The following is a 15,874-nucleotide window of genomic DNA, read 5'->3' as shown; positions in this document are numbered from 1 at the left end:
ACTGGGCCCCCTGTGCCAGTCAGGCCTGTCCTCTGTTCAACGCTGCAGTCACCATATTTCAGCTACATGACAGTGGTCTGTCTGGACCAGACAATCAAGTGATTGACATCATGAGCACTGATTAACACAAGGCATCATCCGAGTCCGCCAGCCTGACCACCAAATGCCATCAGTCGTCTCTTAGGACAGACACAGGTTGCCTGGGACCAACTGTAACCAAGATCTTCATGGGTGTTGGTGCAATGACATACAAGGTTGCCGGGGACCAATTGTAACCAAGATCTTCATGGATGTTGGTGCAATGACTAACAAGGTTGCCGGGGACCAATTGTAACCAAGATCTTCATAGGTGTTGGTGCAATGACTAACAAGGTTGCTGGGGACCAATGGTAACCAAGATCTTCATGGGTGTTGGTGCAATTACTAACAATGTTGCTGAGGACCAACTGTAACCAAGATCTTCATGGGTGTTGGTGCAATGACTAACAAGGTAGCCGGGGACCAACTGTAACCAAGATCTTCATGGGTGTTGGTGCAATGACTAACAAGGTTGCCGGGGACCAATTGTAACCAAGATCTTCATGGGTGTTGGTGCAATGACTAACAATGTTGCTGAGGACCAACTGTAACCAAGATCTTCATGGGTGTTGGTGCAATGACTAACAAGGTTGCCAGGGACCAACTGTAACCAAGATCTTCATGGGTGTTGGTGCAATGACTAACAAGGTTGCCGGGGACCAACTGTAACCAAGATCTTCATGGATGTTGGTGCAATGACTAACAAGGTTGCCGGGGACCAACTGTAACCAAGATCTTCATGGATGTTGGTGCAATGACTAACAAGGTTGCCGGAGACCAACTGTAACCAAGATCTTCATGGGTGTTGGTGCAATGACTAACAATGTTGCTGAGGACCAACTGTAACGAAGATCTTCATGGATGATGGTGCAATGACTAACAAGGTTGCTGGGGACCAATTGTAACCAAGATCTCCATGGATGTTGGTGCAATGACTAACAAGGTTGCTGGGGACCAATTGTAACCAAGATCTCCATGGATGTTGGTGCAATGACTAACAAGGTTGCTGGGGACCAATTGTAACCAAGATCTTCATGGGTGTTGGTGCAATGACTAACAAGGTTGCTGGGGACCAATTGTAACCAAGATCTCCATGGATGTTGGTGCAATGACTAACAAGGTTGCTGGGGACCAATTGTAACCAAGATCTTCATGGGTGTTGGTGCAATGACTAACAAGGTTGCTGGGGACCAATTGTAACCAAGATCTTCATGGGTGATGGTGCAATGACTAACAAGGTTGCCGGGGACCAACTGTAACCAAGATCTTCATGGGTGTTGGTGCAATGACTAACAAGGTTGCTGGGGACCAATTGTAACCAAGATCTTCATGGGTGTTGGTGCAATGACTAACAAGGTTGCTGGGGACCAATTGTAACCAAGATCTTCATGGGTGATGGTGCAATGACTAACAAGGTTGCCGGGGACCAACTGTAACCAAGATCTTCATGGGTGTTGGTGCAATGACTAACAAGGTTGCCGGGGACCAACTGTAACCAAGATCTTCATGGGTGTTGATGCAATGACTAACAAGGTTGCCGGGGACCAATTGTAACCAAGATCTTCATGGGTGATGGTGCAATGACTAACAAGGTTGCTGGGGACCAATTGTAACCAAGATCTTCATGGGTGTTGGTGCAATGACTAACAAGGTTGCCGGGGACCAATTGTAACCAAGATCTTCATGGGTGATGGTGCAATGACTAACAAGGTTGCCGGGGACCAATTGTAACCAAGATCTTCATGGGTGTTGGTGCAATGACTAACAAGGTTGCTAGGGACCAATTGTAACCTGGAATCTCCACGGACATCACAGGAAGTAATTAAAACAGACACTAGGTGGCCTGTTGTTGTTGGTGGTGGTGGTGGTGGTGGGTGTTGGTGTTGTTGTTGGTGGTGGTGGTGGTGGGTGTTGGTGTTGTTGTTGGTGGTGGTGGTGGTGGTGGTGGCGGTTGTTGTTGTTGTTGTTGGTGGTGGTGGGTGTTGTTGTTGGTGGTGGTGGCGGTTGTTGTTGTTGTTGTTGTTGTTGTTGTTGTTGTTGTTGGTGGTGGTGGTGGTGGTGGTGGTGTGTGGGTATTCATAATTATGGTCTGTAAATAAGCACCCACATCAAACTTCAACTGCCACGAAGCAGGACGTACCATACACCAGCCTCAACCTGAAACTACACATGTGCGACAGAGTGAGGCCACAACCTGATTCCAGTCATCTAATCAGATATCTAGATTGGCTTTCACCTGGGTAAAACACTTGCTACTGATTGCACTGCCTCATCACTAGATGATCAATTTAAGGAAACCACAGGGATATGTTCCATGTGGGGGGTATCATTACATTGTAACGACTGGTAGATGCATCAGTAGTTATCTCCCCTCACATGCCAAAAGGATCTGAATAATATTACAGGCCGACTTCTAAGAGTGACAGCAGTAACCAGTGTTGAAGGTAATGACAGGCCAAACCCCCCCTATGTGCTGCTATTCTGATCAACTCACAACACTAATACACAGCATGTCTGATGATCTGGACTCTGTTCCTTCAACACAGCGACCTGTGCCCTATGACTGTTGTATGTCTATGTTTAATTCTGGAAGTTGTGGGTGTCAGTGAGTGAGTGAGTGAGTGAGTGAGTGAGTGAGTGAGTGAGTGAGTGAGTGAGTGAGTGAGTGAGTGAGTAAGTGAGAAGGTGAGAAGGTGGGTGAGAAGGTGGGTGGGTGGGTAGGTGGGCGGATGAGTGGGTGAGTAGGTGAGTGGGTGAGTGGGTGAGTGGGTGAGTGAGTGAGTGAGTGGGTTGTTGGGTGAGTGAGAGTGAGTGAGTGAGTTGTTGGATGAGTGAGTTTTGGGGTGAGTGAGTTGTTGGGTGAGTAGGTTGTTGGGTGAGTGAGTGAGTGAGTGAGTGAGTGAGTGAGTGAGTGAGTTTTCTCTCCCCAGCTACCATACCACGCCCTTGCCTTCTGCCATGCTTACAGATGGCGCTAGGCTACTTCTGCCATTACATAGCATATCGCGATCTCACAAAACAACAATTCAAGTATCGTGTGTACCTAAGTATGGTTGATATCATACATACCGGTGAATCGTTACATCCCCAACAGCGTTCTGTAAATATCACACATTTGGATTATGAAATATACATTGCCTGCCAAAGGCTCACATAATGCAACGCTGGTTCATAATATATGATATTGATGATTTGACAACACACTCCACTAATAACCTCCACATATTACCACAGGGGCAATTACTAGCCACTGCACATACTGCCTCATGCTGATTGCCAATTTCAACATTGTTTTCAATGTTTGCGAAGTGGCCGATAGCAACATGATGTCATATCAATGCATTGTGACATATTATTAAAGATAACACCCTCCATTGTTCATAATATCACAACCCATGAAGATACAGGTTAGAATAGGTCTTCAGCAACCCATGCTTGTAAAAGGCGACTATGCTGGTCGTTAGAGGCGACTAACGGGATCGGGTGGTCAGGCTCACTCAGTGCCTTAGCCAGTCGGGGGGCAGGGGGGGCAGGGGCAGCTGCCCCCCTGGATTTTTTATAGAAAACTATTTTCCTTGTGAAAGTTAACTTGAATAAGAAAGGAATACTCTTATTTACCCCCCCCCCGTAAAAAAAAGTTAACTACGGCCTTGTCGCTAACTTGATTGATGCATGTCATTGTACCTCATTTGTATGGATTGATGCTCATGATGTCAATCACTAGATTGTCAGGTCCAGACTTGATTATTTACAGACCGCAGTCATATAGGTGGAATATTGCTGAGTGTAGCTTCAAACAACAAACAAACAAACAAACCATAATGTCACAGATGATCTTCTGCGAAGTCATTTTTCTACATTATCCTAGAAAAAGGATTGCAGGCAATATATAGAATAATCTTCTCAAAACTAAAAATGGATTATCTACCCCTCAGGGCTTCAGACAAGTTTTTAGACATTGCGTATTTACCCACAAATTGGGTATTGATAGTTTTCTTTGCAGCTTCAGTGTGTTTGTAGTCCCCTCGGTCTAGTCTAGTGGGTATTTTTACACAAGCGTGTAGACAATTGTCTAAATAAATCTTCTTAAAATGCTGTCACAGGTTACATTCAATTTGTATGTTTGTGTGCTGCCCTAAGTGTGTAATATATCACATAAACTCACAACAACAATACACATTACAAATTACCAATCAGCGAGACGAGGCATCTTTATTCATACATGATTGACTGCAGTAATGTTCATGTACGTGTGATGTATGAAGCCTGTAAATAAAGATCTGTGAACAAACACTGTATTTTATTGAGTATAGTGCACTCTTTTTAAAAACAAAACAAAACAAAACCCACAGCTGTGCAGAAGGGGGTGCGCATTATACAGCCATAATGAGTTTTGATGTATTTTTCTCCCAACTCAAAGACATTACCTCAAATTTCAAATTTGTATTGACCAAGCTTCTTATCACCCATTCGTCTACCTGAATTCGCTGAAGTGGTATGGTGTCATTTTTTTCTGCCCATAATATTCGAAAAAATATATTTTCAAAAATACTGAATCCCCTAGATAAAGGTGTTAGGATCTACACCGAAACGTCGCACTAATTGTAATAAAGAAGTTGTTCACCCATAGAACTCGTCTTACTTCCCCCTAGAGGGGGATGTGCATTATACTTGGGTTGCACTATACTCAAGAAAATATGGTCCATGTACAAAAATGAAAAGGATGCATTGGTTCATTACTCTAAAAGCTGTTATGCTATTGGGTTTGTGAAAATTCTCATGAAATTTTTTACGCTAACAACTCAATATTAATTTGGTAATGGTGACTTATTTTCTGTATTTTATGCAAATACACAGCCCTGTCCCTCATGAATTAATGTTGAAAGTCCCCCGTCTAGGCCCATGACATATCATCCGGGATTCCTAATAGCTGGAAGTTATTACCTATTTATGTTGTATCATTATATTTCATTTCCTCTGTGTGCCATGAGCATCATTTACCTGTGTAATACCATGAATAATGAACCAGGCAACAGGAAAGATATGCAAGGTTGGTGACACGTACAGGCAATAAACACTAGCATGTGTCACTGCATGTGACTAGCAGTGTTATACAGTGTTATACAGTCTTACACAGTGTATGAAATCACAATTTGTTTAATTTATTCTATTTTTCAATGTTTAGCACATGGTTTAAAAGTACAAAAACAGCGATTTAGCCAACAGATTATACAACCTGAATTAATGTTCTGTGATAATTGTGATTTATTAGAAATAGAAGATGAATATCATTTTGCCCTAGTTTGCCCATATTATGAGAAAAGCAGAGATAGTTTAATTCCTCGTTATTTTCATCATTGTCCATCAAGACAGAAATTTGCCTCCCTGATTTCCCCCCAAAATGTTAATGTTATAAGAGGTTTTGGTCTTTATCTAAAGAGAAAAAATTTGCCAGTTTACCGCCAAGCAGAAGTGTTAATCTGAATCAAAAATATAGTTTTATTTATATATATATATACTATTATATGAAAGAAATGAAATTGTACTCTTGGCCATGAGCCCCCCCCCCCCTCTCTCTCTCTCTCTCTCTCTCTCTCTCTCTCTCTCTCTCTCCAACAAACAAATAAATCTACTACATATGATGGTTGACATTTTATCGCAAAGGATTTAAGAGACTGGTCCTCTTTGTTGCTATTTTCTGAGCACACAAGCGATTTTTAACATTATCATATCTTGTTTAGTGCTGATTAAAAAAAAGAAAAAATGTTCATTCCTGACAAAAAAAAACATACCAACAAGAAACACATTTACCATTTCGGACAAAGTCAGAGCAAGGATCCTTAAAAGATATAAATCACAAAACATGAAGCTTATTCAGAAACAGTTTTTAACACTGCTACCTCAATAAATCAGATGAATTTAACATGTGCATGTACTGATCAAAGCCAACTCATCTGCTGCAGCAATTTAAGAAGCGAAGCTAAATCCATACATTTAATGCGCCTCTGTTTTCCTAAACAGCTCAGGTGATGAGTCACAGTATTGCGACAGGCTCGAGACAGGGAAGTTGGGAAGCCACCAGCACTGCGTGGAGCTTGGACTGACGTGTGGCTTAATGAATCTTGTGACAGGAAAATGTCTAGAGTATACACCCACTCCTGCCTCATATAGATGCGCAGTTTGCCACCTCTACCATGAGGTTTGCTGAGGAGCAGCACTGTAATGTAATTACTCCAACTCTGTGATCGAGCTTACGTCACCGGCGGTCCCTGATGTCTTCTTCAAGTTGAAAAAAAGCCATCATTTAACATGATTCCGGCTAATTCAAGTTCTATACCAAAGTGAAAAAGATCATTTAAGTTCATTTAGAGAGGTTGTTTGCCCAAGCCTTTTCCTCAAATGTTCTATTTCCAATCTACTTAACATTTTACACGGAGTCTTAAATCTTCTACAAGTAGATAAAAAACATCATCATCACGATAATGTCAACCCTATTTCACTGTATGGCTGATTAACAACAACAATAACAACAAGGGCAAAAGTGAGCGTGGCTCACTAATACCCCGACCCGCCTAGTGTGTCAGTAGTTTCAAATTAAATAATGGATAGGGTTAGGGTTTGAAAAATTCATAAAAAAATGGAAAATTAATAAAAACAATTTTTTTCTTTTGACGGCACCCCTCGATATGACACAGATTATATGTACTAAGTTTGAGATGAATCAACTGAATAGTTTAAGAGAAATCGGGCGGACAAAGTTTTCAGACGGACGGACAGACAAAAAGATGCAAGGTTCTCCATCTTGGTCGTACTTTTAGTCACAATCTTGTATGATACTACTGTCAACAAGTCAGTGGGGTGTGGTCAGCAAATTTTCCTCACTCATTGTTTGTTTGTTCGTTTGTTTGTTTGTTTGTTTGTTTGTTTGTTTGTTTGTTTGTTTGTTTGTTTGTTTGTTTGTTTGTTTGTTTGATAATCCAGAGATTTTAAGTTTCAGGTTTATGGATCAGCAGATAGCCACAGAAAACCTCATTGGAAAAGACAAAAAGAAGGACCCAAAATCTGTTTTTGATGGCTGACTGATGCTCGTGTCGACATAAAATATTATAAACATAAACTGGCATACAAACTGACTATGAAACAAACATTAAATTAAATGATTAACTTAATAAAAATATGACGTGAAACCCTGACACTCACTTGATGTTATCACAACAATGTAGTCTTCAAACAGTCTTCACTTGCACCAAATATTTTTTGGACCAACCCACTTTTGTATCGTATGTTTTGTTGTTCAACGCTGCACTCAACAATATTCCAGCTATATGACGGCGGTCTGTTAATAATCCTATCCAGGGCCAGACAATCCAGTGATTGACATCATGAGCATCAATCCACACAATTGGAATACGATGACATGCATCAACCAAGTCAGCGAGCCTGGCCACCCGATCCCGTTAGTCGCCTCTTACCACAAGAAAGTTGCTTTTTACGGCAAGCAAGGGTTGCTGAAGACCTATTCTATCCCAGATCTTCACGGGTCCCTCACTCACTCAACAATGAATAGGCACCATGGGTTTCTCTGTGCAAGCAACAATGAATAGGCACCATGGGTTTCTCTGTGCAAGCAACAATCAATAGGCACCATGGGTTTCTCTGCCAAGCAACAATCAATAGGCACCATGGGTTTCTCTGTGCAAGCAACAATCAATAGGCACCATAGGTTTCTCTGTGCAAGCAACGATCAATAGGCACCATGGGTTTCTCCCTGCAAGCAACAATCAATAGGCACTATGGGTTTCTCTGTCAAGCACCAATCAATGGGCACCAAGGGTTTCTCTGTGCAAGCAACAATCAATAGGCACCATGGGTTTCTCTGTCAAGCAACAATCAATAGGCACCATGGGTTTCTCTGTGCAAGCAACAATCAATAGGCACCATGGGTTTTTCTGTGCAAGCAACAATCAATAGGCACCATGGGTTTCTCTGTCAAGCAACAATCAATAGGCACCATGGGTTTCTCTGTGCAAGCAACAATCAATAGGCACCATGGGTTTCTCTGTCAAGCAACAATCAATAGGCACCATGGGTTTCTCTGTCAAGCAACAATCAATAGGCATGATGGGTTTCTCTGTCAAGCAACAATCAATAGGCATAATGGGTTTCTCTGTCAAGCAACAATCAAATCGGAGCCATGGTGCCTCAGACGAAGAGACATGGAAACATAAAATCAAAATGTTCACTCAGAACTGTTTTGAAAGTCTGTCCCAAATTTGAATATCATCAATTTCTTCTTGTGGCCAAAACTACCACAAAGTGAATGAATGAGTGAGTTGGGTTTAACACTGCTCTGGACAGTATTCTAGTTACATTATGGCATGGCATAATTGTGAGCGAGTGAGCGAGTTGGGTTTAACTCTGCTTTGGGGAGTGAGGTGTGAGTGTGGTTTTAAGCCGCTTTTAGCAATATTCAAGCAATGTCACCGCGGGGGACTCCAGAAATGGGCTTCACACATTGTACCCATGTCGGGAATTGAACCCTGGGAGAAAACAGGGGCGTTCGGGTAGCCTAGTGGTGAAAGCGTTAGCTTACCACACTAACTGACACAAGACTCATCAAATCTGTTACTGTTACAAGCTAAAGTCAATGGATAAGCTCCTCATAATATGTAAAGGCTGATGAACTATATTTACCCTGCTTAGAATAGCAATCTGTAGAAGTAGTGTTATGATCAGGTAACGTGTAAGTACCAGGATCACATGCATACCAGCAGAGATAACACCTGGCAGGTAACCTGTGACCCCAGGTAGCTAATCACACAGGTAGGCGGGTAACCCTCACCGTAAATATCCTTAAGTACACCACTAACTGCATTTTTTACATGGTCCAAGAAAGTCGTCCAAGGGTCCATTAAATTTTGTCCATATTACCGTATTATACAAATAATTACTCTCGCGAGGTCATTATGCCAAAACAAGGACAGACAACATGATCCCTTCGTTGGTCTGATCGAATCAAAGCTGGTCCAAGGCTGGGGAGACCACTGAAAGGTTGGGTCCTCAGGTCCTTGTGTTTGATAATATTGACCTTGCCAAGAGAAATCTGTTGTTTTGATATACTGAAATTAATTTATACAGTACTGAATTTCACCTTTGTTTGTCTTCTGTTTTATTACAAATATAAGTCTGGTCAAGATCTTCTGGAAAGATTGGCAAACCAAGTATAGCTACTTGCAGACAGTATATTGTTTTCTAGCAGACAAAGTCAATATTGATCACGTGACAGGTCAGTAGTGAGCATGTGATGAGTCAAACATTGACAGCAGCGCCATGTGCAACATACGCAAACACTGACACCAGCGTCATGTGCAACATCAGCAAACACTGACACCAGCGTCATGGGCAACATCAGCAAACACTGACACCAGTGTCATGGGCAACATCATCAAACACTGACACCAGCGTCATGGGCAACATATGCAAACACTGACACCAGCGTCATGTGCAACATCAGTAAACACTGACACCAGCGTCATGGGCAACATCATCAAACACTGACACCATCATCATGGGCAACATCAGCAAACACTTACACCAGCGTCATGGGCAACATCAGAAAACACTGTCACCAGCGTCATGTGCAACATTAGCAAACACTGACACCAGCGTCATGGGCAACATCAGCAAACACTGACACCAGCGTCATGTGCAACATCAGCAAACACTGACACCAGCGTCATGTGCAATATACGCAAACACTGTCACCAGCGTCATGTGCAACATTAGCAAACACTGTCACCAGCATCATGTGCAACATTAGCAAGTTATTCAGAACCAACTTGTCCAACCTACATTGAGTACATCAAACTAGCAGCTATTAACTTCCCTCATTGCAGAGAAAATATGTGAATATTTCACACTAATTACAACACCAAGATGTAGGCCAGAAATGGGCATTCAAAAATTATCCCAAAACAAAATAAATCATCAGAAAATCTATTTCAACCCTGGCCCAGTGATCCAAGTCCAACTGCCACTGCACACAGGAAATGTGTTGTTAAACAGAGGGGGACAGTTGCCCCTGGAACACAGCACAGCACCCCCCTGACCTCCGTCCCTCCACACAGACACGGAGTGTCCTCCACAACTTCCAACCAACAAGCTGTCGAATGTACTGAATGCTCGTAAGACGTGACCAATGGAAGGCCCTCCTGACAAAAACAATACATCACCAACATCACCATTAACATGGCAGGGCAGGACCACGGTGTTCCCATCTCTCCAGGACATTTGTGAAAAATACTACAACACATTTTCAAGGTATAACTTCATCCTCAAAAACTAACATTGAACATGCCCACGACAGACTTGTGCTCTCAGTACAAACGCAGGGAGGCAGACCTGGGTGAGAGTACGACACAAGCACTCTGTTTCTTGTCTCAGTACAAACACAAGAAGACAGACATGGCCGTGGGTTGAAATAAGTCCCAAACAGGCCATTGGTAGACTAACATTTAGTCTATGAAATCTTATATTAAACAATACCCTTCTCAACTCGACCCGATGCTGATGTGGACTAGAGCTAGCTAGCGGTGGCTAGATTTGCTTTTTGCATATATATCTAGATTGTTTGTTTCTTCATAAAATAAATATATTCCACAGTCATGGTGCAGGACTAAGGCCATTGGTTGTCTCCTTGGCTAATGCATGTCATCGTATCCCAGTTGATAGGTCGATGAAGATGAAGATGATGATGATGATGATGATGATGATAACGACGATGATGGTGATGATGATGGTGATGATCATGATGATGATAACGATGATGATGATAACGACGATGATGATAACGATGATGACGACGACGACGACGACGACGACGATGATGATAACGATGATGATGATGATGATGATGATGTCAATCACTGGATTGTCTGGTCCAGATTTGATTATTTACAGACCGCCATTATATAGATGGAATATTGCTAAAAGGAACGTCAAACAACAAAGAAACAATTACTGCTTGTTTCCGTACAAATACAAGAAGGCAGACCTCACTTGGAACGGGTCCCAAGCACTCTATTCCTTGTCTCAGCACAAACACAAGCAGGCAGACCTGGGTTAGAGGAGATTCCTATCTTTGTGAAACCCACAAGCACAGGTATGGTGCTGTCAAACCAATAAACATAAGCAGGGTGGACCGTAAATCCTAAGATTCTGCCACACCTCGGAGAAAATAGCACCAAGAAAACTAATAACACAAAGGCACATCTTCCGCTTTAATACTTGTACAAACATACCAACCATACTTTATGAACATATTCTGTGCTCAAAAGACCGCCATTTGTGACGATAAAGCCCCTTGTAACAAAAAAAATTCTACCTCTTATAACACGGACAATTTCAAGGGAGGGTATTCATGTATCTCTTTACTAGTTTACAACGGTAAATTCATATGTTTACTAAAAGATGATGATAACAAATAAAATAACTGCCAACACGGCTATCGGTGTGGAAAAAAAAGGAAATAAGATATAAAAAATTACATTTTCTAAAAAATTAAAGTCGGCGGGTCCGTAATCCGAAAAATATAAAACACCTGGCCTTAAGCATTTACTAAGATTTACATGGAACCGTCTTTAAAAAAGGGAAAACATAATATGTAAATTCCATATCCTTTAAATGAAATGAATAAAAAAAAGCCATTGAAATGTGTGAGTGAGTTGGTTGGAATTGCGCAATATCTCTGCAGGGGACGCTAGAGAGAGGATTTACACATTGAACCCATGTGGGATTTGAATCCCGTCCCTCAGCATTATGAGTAAAGCAACTACACCTCACACCCCTAACACCCCACACCCCTAACACCCCACATCTCACACCCTTAACACCCCACACCTCAACCCCCCACCCCCCCCCAAAAAAAACTATGAGAAATTTTGGAATCAGATTATAGGAAGGAGTCCTGTTTGACAGAGGAGTCCTCACATAGCAAGGTAGATTTCTATATTGAGCAACAATACAATAGTTACAAAAAACACATCCACTTACCAGCAGTTTAGAGGGTCTCCAGTGAGTGGACTGGTCCACTCAGTGTTGATTGGTCAATGAGGTGGTATGTGGAGTGAAGAACACAGTGGGGAATAACGACAATATCTCCACGCTCAGTGCGGCACCACTGTCACATGGGCTTCAGTATCACTCAGTATACATTGTCCTCTCCGTTTATCCTGAAAATAAAAACACATTAAGCTTGTAGGCGTGAGGAAAAGTAGGTCCCCATGTTCATAATGTCACATCATTTTTGCAAGTAAATGTCAGTTGAAAATATCATTGCATTGACATCACATCCTGAAACTGGAAGATGCTGTAAGAGGACACAGAGCAATTGATTGATACTGTGGAATCATCAGTGATGGTAGAATATTCAAAAGTTTCAAACATATATTAAATGTTTGCCTCACCAATGCTCAGCTTGACTTAGCAAAATTAACTCAAGCCAACACAAATCCAATCATCGTGTGAAGATGCGGGTTAGAATCATTTGAGAATTGGTATGGTTAGTTTGATTGTTTGTTTGTTGTTTAACACCATACTCTGCAATATTCCAGCTATATCATTTGTTCGTTCATTCATTAACTTGTTTGTTGTTTAATGCCACACTCAGCAATATTCCAGCTATGTGACAGCGGTCTGTAAATAATCAAGTCTGGACCAGACAATCCAGTGATTGACATCATGAGCATCGATCCACGCAAAGTCAGCGAGCCTGACCATCCGATCCCACTAGTCGCCTCTTACGACAAGCATAGTCGCTATCTACAGCAAGCAAAGGTTGGTGAAGGCCTATTCTACCCTGGATCTTCACAGGAAGAAGGTAAGAAGTGACTAATGGGATCAGGTGGACAGGCTCACGGACTGGGTTGATGCATGTCATCGTATCCCTAATGGGTAGATTGATGGTCATGTCGATCACTGGACTCTCATAAGAGACTGACGTCATCTAGCTGAAATATGGCTGTGTGTGGCATTTAACCACAAACAAACAAATCTAAAAGCAAACACTAAATGCCCCATTCTGTGACCTCAGCTACTAGCTTGGGTCTTGTTCAATTCTCTTTGTTCAATAATAGCTACCAAAAACATCTCCATAATCGTAAGAAATGTCTACTAAAAGCAGAAACCATTTTACAATTCTGGCCATGTTACAAGGTAGAATCACTATTAAATAGTGATGATACCAGGTGTTTGCGAAAAGGTGAGCATATCCTGCACCACCAGTGGGACTTGTCACAAACACACGCAAAGGCAAGTCAATTGTTCACCTGAAAAAACATGGTAAAAATCAAAATTGGGAATTACATAGGTGCTTTGCTAATAATTAACCACTCAACATTTGCAAAGCACTACACCTTTAAAAAAACCAACAATTTTGGTATTTTACAAATGTTGAAAAGTATGGTTCATATACTAACACAAGAACCAATTGAAAACAAAGCCAAGAGAAAAGTCTAATATTCAAACATTGTTAGCACTGTCTCCTTACCGTTTAACTGTTCACTTCAGATTACACAGGGCTGAAAACTTTTATTTAACAAGTTCCGTTTGTACACTAGCCTGTATTTATAGATGCCTGTGTATTTACCATGAATATATTCTTATCTTGAAAACACTACAACACCTTCCTTAAGGAGACAAGAATAACGTCACTAGATAACCTTTGGCCCAACACACACACATACAGAGTAATTCAACACGCTGTTTTCTGTTGTCATTCAGGCACATACGTCACACGCTTATTCACTGTCATATCTGGACCAGAAATAGATTTGGCGGTTCTTCCTTTAATGATTAACTGACAGTGAGGAGGCCAGGCATTGGCCGACCCTGGGCCAGCACGGGTCTCCCCTACAGTACAAGAAGTCAAACACGGTTGGCCTGGTGACGACACACGGCCACAAAAATATCTTGACACACAAAGATATATCCAGCCTAGATATTGCTTCATCACAGACAATGATTTGTTGGTATTTCACAATACCGGTGACTATATTCACAGATAGGGGGGAGGAAGGCCGGGTCGGTTCAAAATGGACATGATAAATATAGAGTTCATGCTAGGTTCTACAGTCAACTGACACAGTCGAGTCCCAAGTTTGTCACAGTTGAGTGCTTGAGTTTGCCGTGAGCTATAACTGCTTGTCAATGTTTGTCATGGCCTTCATACAGCATATAAATTACTACGTGTAATTGGGCCTCCTAAATAAACCTTCAAAACTAGGCCTTAGAATTTATATCTTTTATGAGCATGATGAAAAACCACTAATAATTAACAAGAAACATGTTACTGCATATGCAATGAGGCAGATGGATATGGTTATGTAGGCATGGTTATGTAGGCATGGTATGTGAATACATTAAACTTTACCAGGAAAGCCAAGAGTCCTTGACAAACCCAAGGTTAAAAGTACAAAACTGATATGCTTAATACGGTGAATATGTGTGTTCGTTTGTTGTTTGTTTGTTGTTTAACGCCGCACTCAGCAATATTCCAGCTCTATGACGGTGGTCTGTAAATAATGGAGTCTGGACCAGACAATCCAATGATTGATATCATGAGCATCAATCTATACAGTTGGGATATGATGACATGCATCAACCAAGACAACATCTGTATCATGTCACACTGTTATAAATTAATTATGAGTGAGTGAGTATGGTTTTACGCTGCTTTTAGCAATATTACAGCAATATCACGGAGGGGGACACCAGAAATTGGCTTCACACATTGTACCCATGTCGGGAATCGAACCCGGGTCTTCGGCGTGACGAGCGAACACTTTAACCACTAGGTTACTCAACCGCCCCTAAATTAATTATGAAAAGCAAGGGGTTCTGTCATGGCCCAGGGTTTCAACCTGAAGATTTAGGGTTGTCTTGATTTAAATATTTCATCGCAAACCTCATGGACACTAAGACTCCCTTAATTTCAAACACTACAGCGCTCCCATTTACCAGTAATTACCAGTTCTTTACCGAAAAATTTAGGTGATATTCATATAAGTAGAGAATCTCCCCCGAGTGTCTTTTGATATCAAATATATCAACACAAATTGATAAAAGTGGAAAAATTCCGATGCTTGCCAAGGATTTTTTTCCACTTTTATAAAACGAGTGTTGATATATTTGATATCAAAAGACACAAGGGTGAGATTTTATTTATCATCCAACATCATTCTTCCAGCTTTTTCAATTTGTTGAAAAAAAAGTAAAAAAGTACTGCTAACAGCTTCAGTAGCAGAGCCACTAGTGATGTCATTTGATTGTGACGTCATGGTAACCAGTGGCGTCACAATGGTCTGCAAAGCATTGTGATGTAATATCTACAGTGTAGATATCTCCTGTGGGAGCCAGTTTTGGATGATAAGTACATTTATCGTACAAAGTCAGCTTGTCTGATACCATCAGGGTTTCCCCTTGTCTATTTCTAGGTTAAATATCCATTTGTAGCGACTTCGTCTCGAAATATTAAAAATAAAAGAAGAGAAAATTGTGACTGAAGTTTGTGCGAATGGTGTACAGATCTAAGTTACTTCAGAGATGACATCTTTGCACTGAACATGATGTTGAAAGAATTAAAACCAAATAATTTTCATGGTTTTTTTATTTGTTGAAAGTTGGAACTGGTAATTTTTAGAGTTGACCATCCACAAGGACTGGCAGTTTCAAAAGCCAGCGGCAAGACTGCACTAGTGAGTGACATACCGTATTCGACGTAATAAGCGCCCAGGGCGCT

General features: G+C 41.4%; 1 protein-coding gene across 10 annotated transcripts in view; it reads right to left on the bottom strand.

Annotated features, from left to right (window-relative positions):
- Positions 1-15,874, bottom strand: part of LOC124133838 (plasma membrane calcium-transporting ATPase 2-like) — a 189,212-nt gene that overhangs the window by 160,876 nt on the left and 12,462 nt on the right. For all 10 annotated transcript variants that reach the window (XM_048397017.1, XM_048397020.1, XM_048397021.1 and 7 more), the window contains exon 2: positions 12,130-12,308. The gene's annotated coding sequence lies outside the window, so the exon portion shown is untranslated. The remainder of the gene's footprint in view (positions 1-12,129; positions 12,309-15,874) is intronic.

This window comes from Haliotis rufescens, unplaced genomic scaffold (assembly GCF_023055435.1).
Source record: "Haliotis rufescens isolate VD_foot unplaced genomic scaffold, xgHalRufe1.0.p SCAF_16, whole genome shotgun sequence".
NCBI lineage: Eukaryota > Metazoa > Mollusca > Gastropoda > Lepetellida > Haliotidae > Haliotis > Haliotis rufescens.
This window is presented reverse-complemented; position numbering and strand designations above follow the sequence as displayed.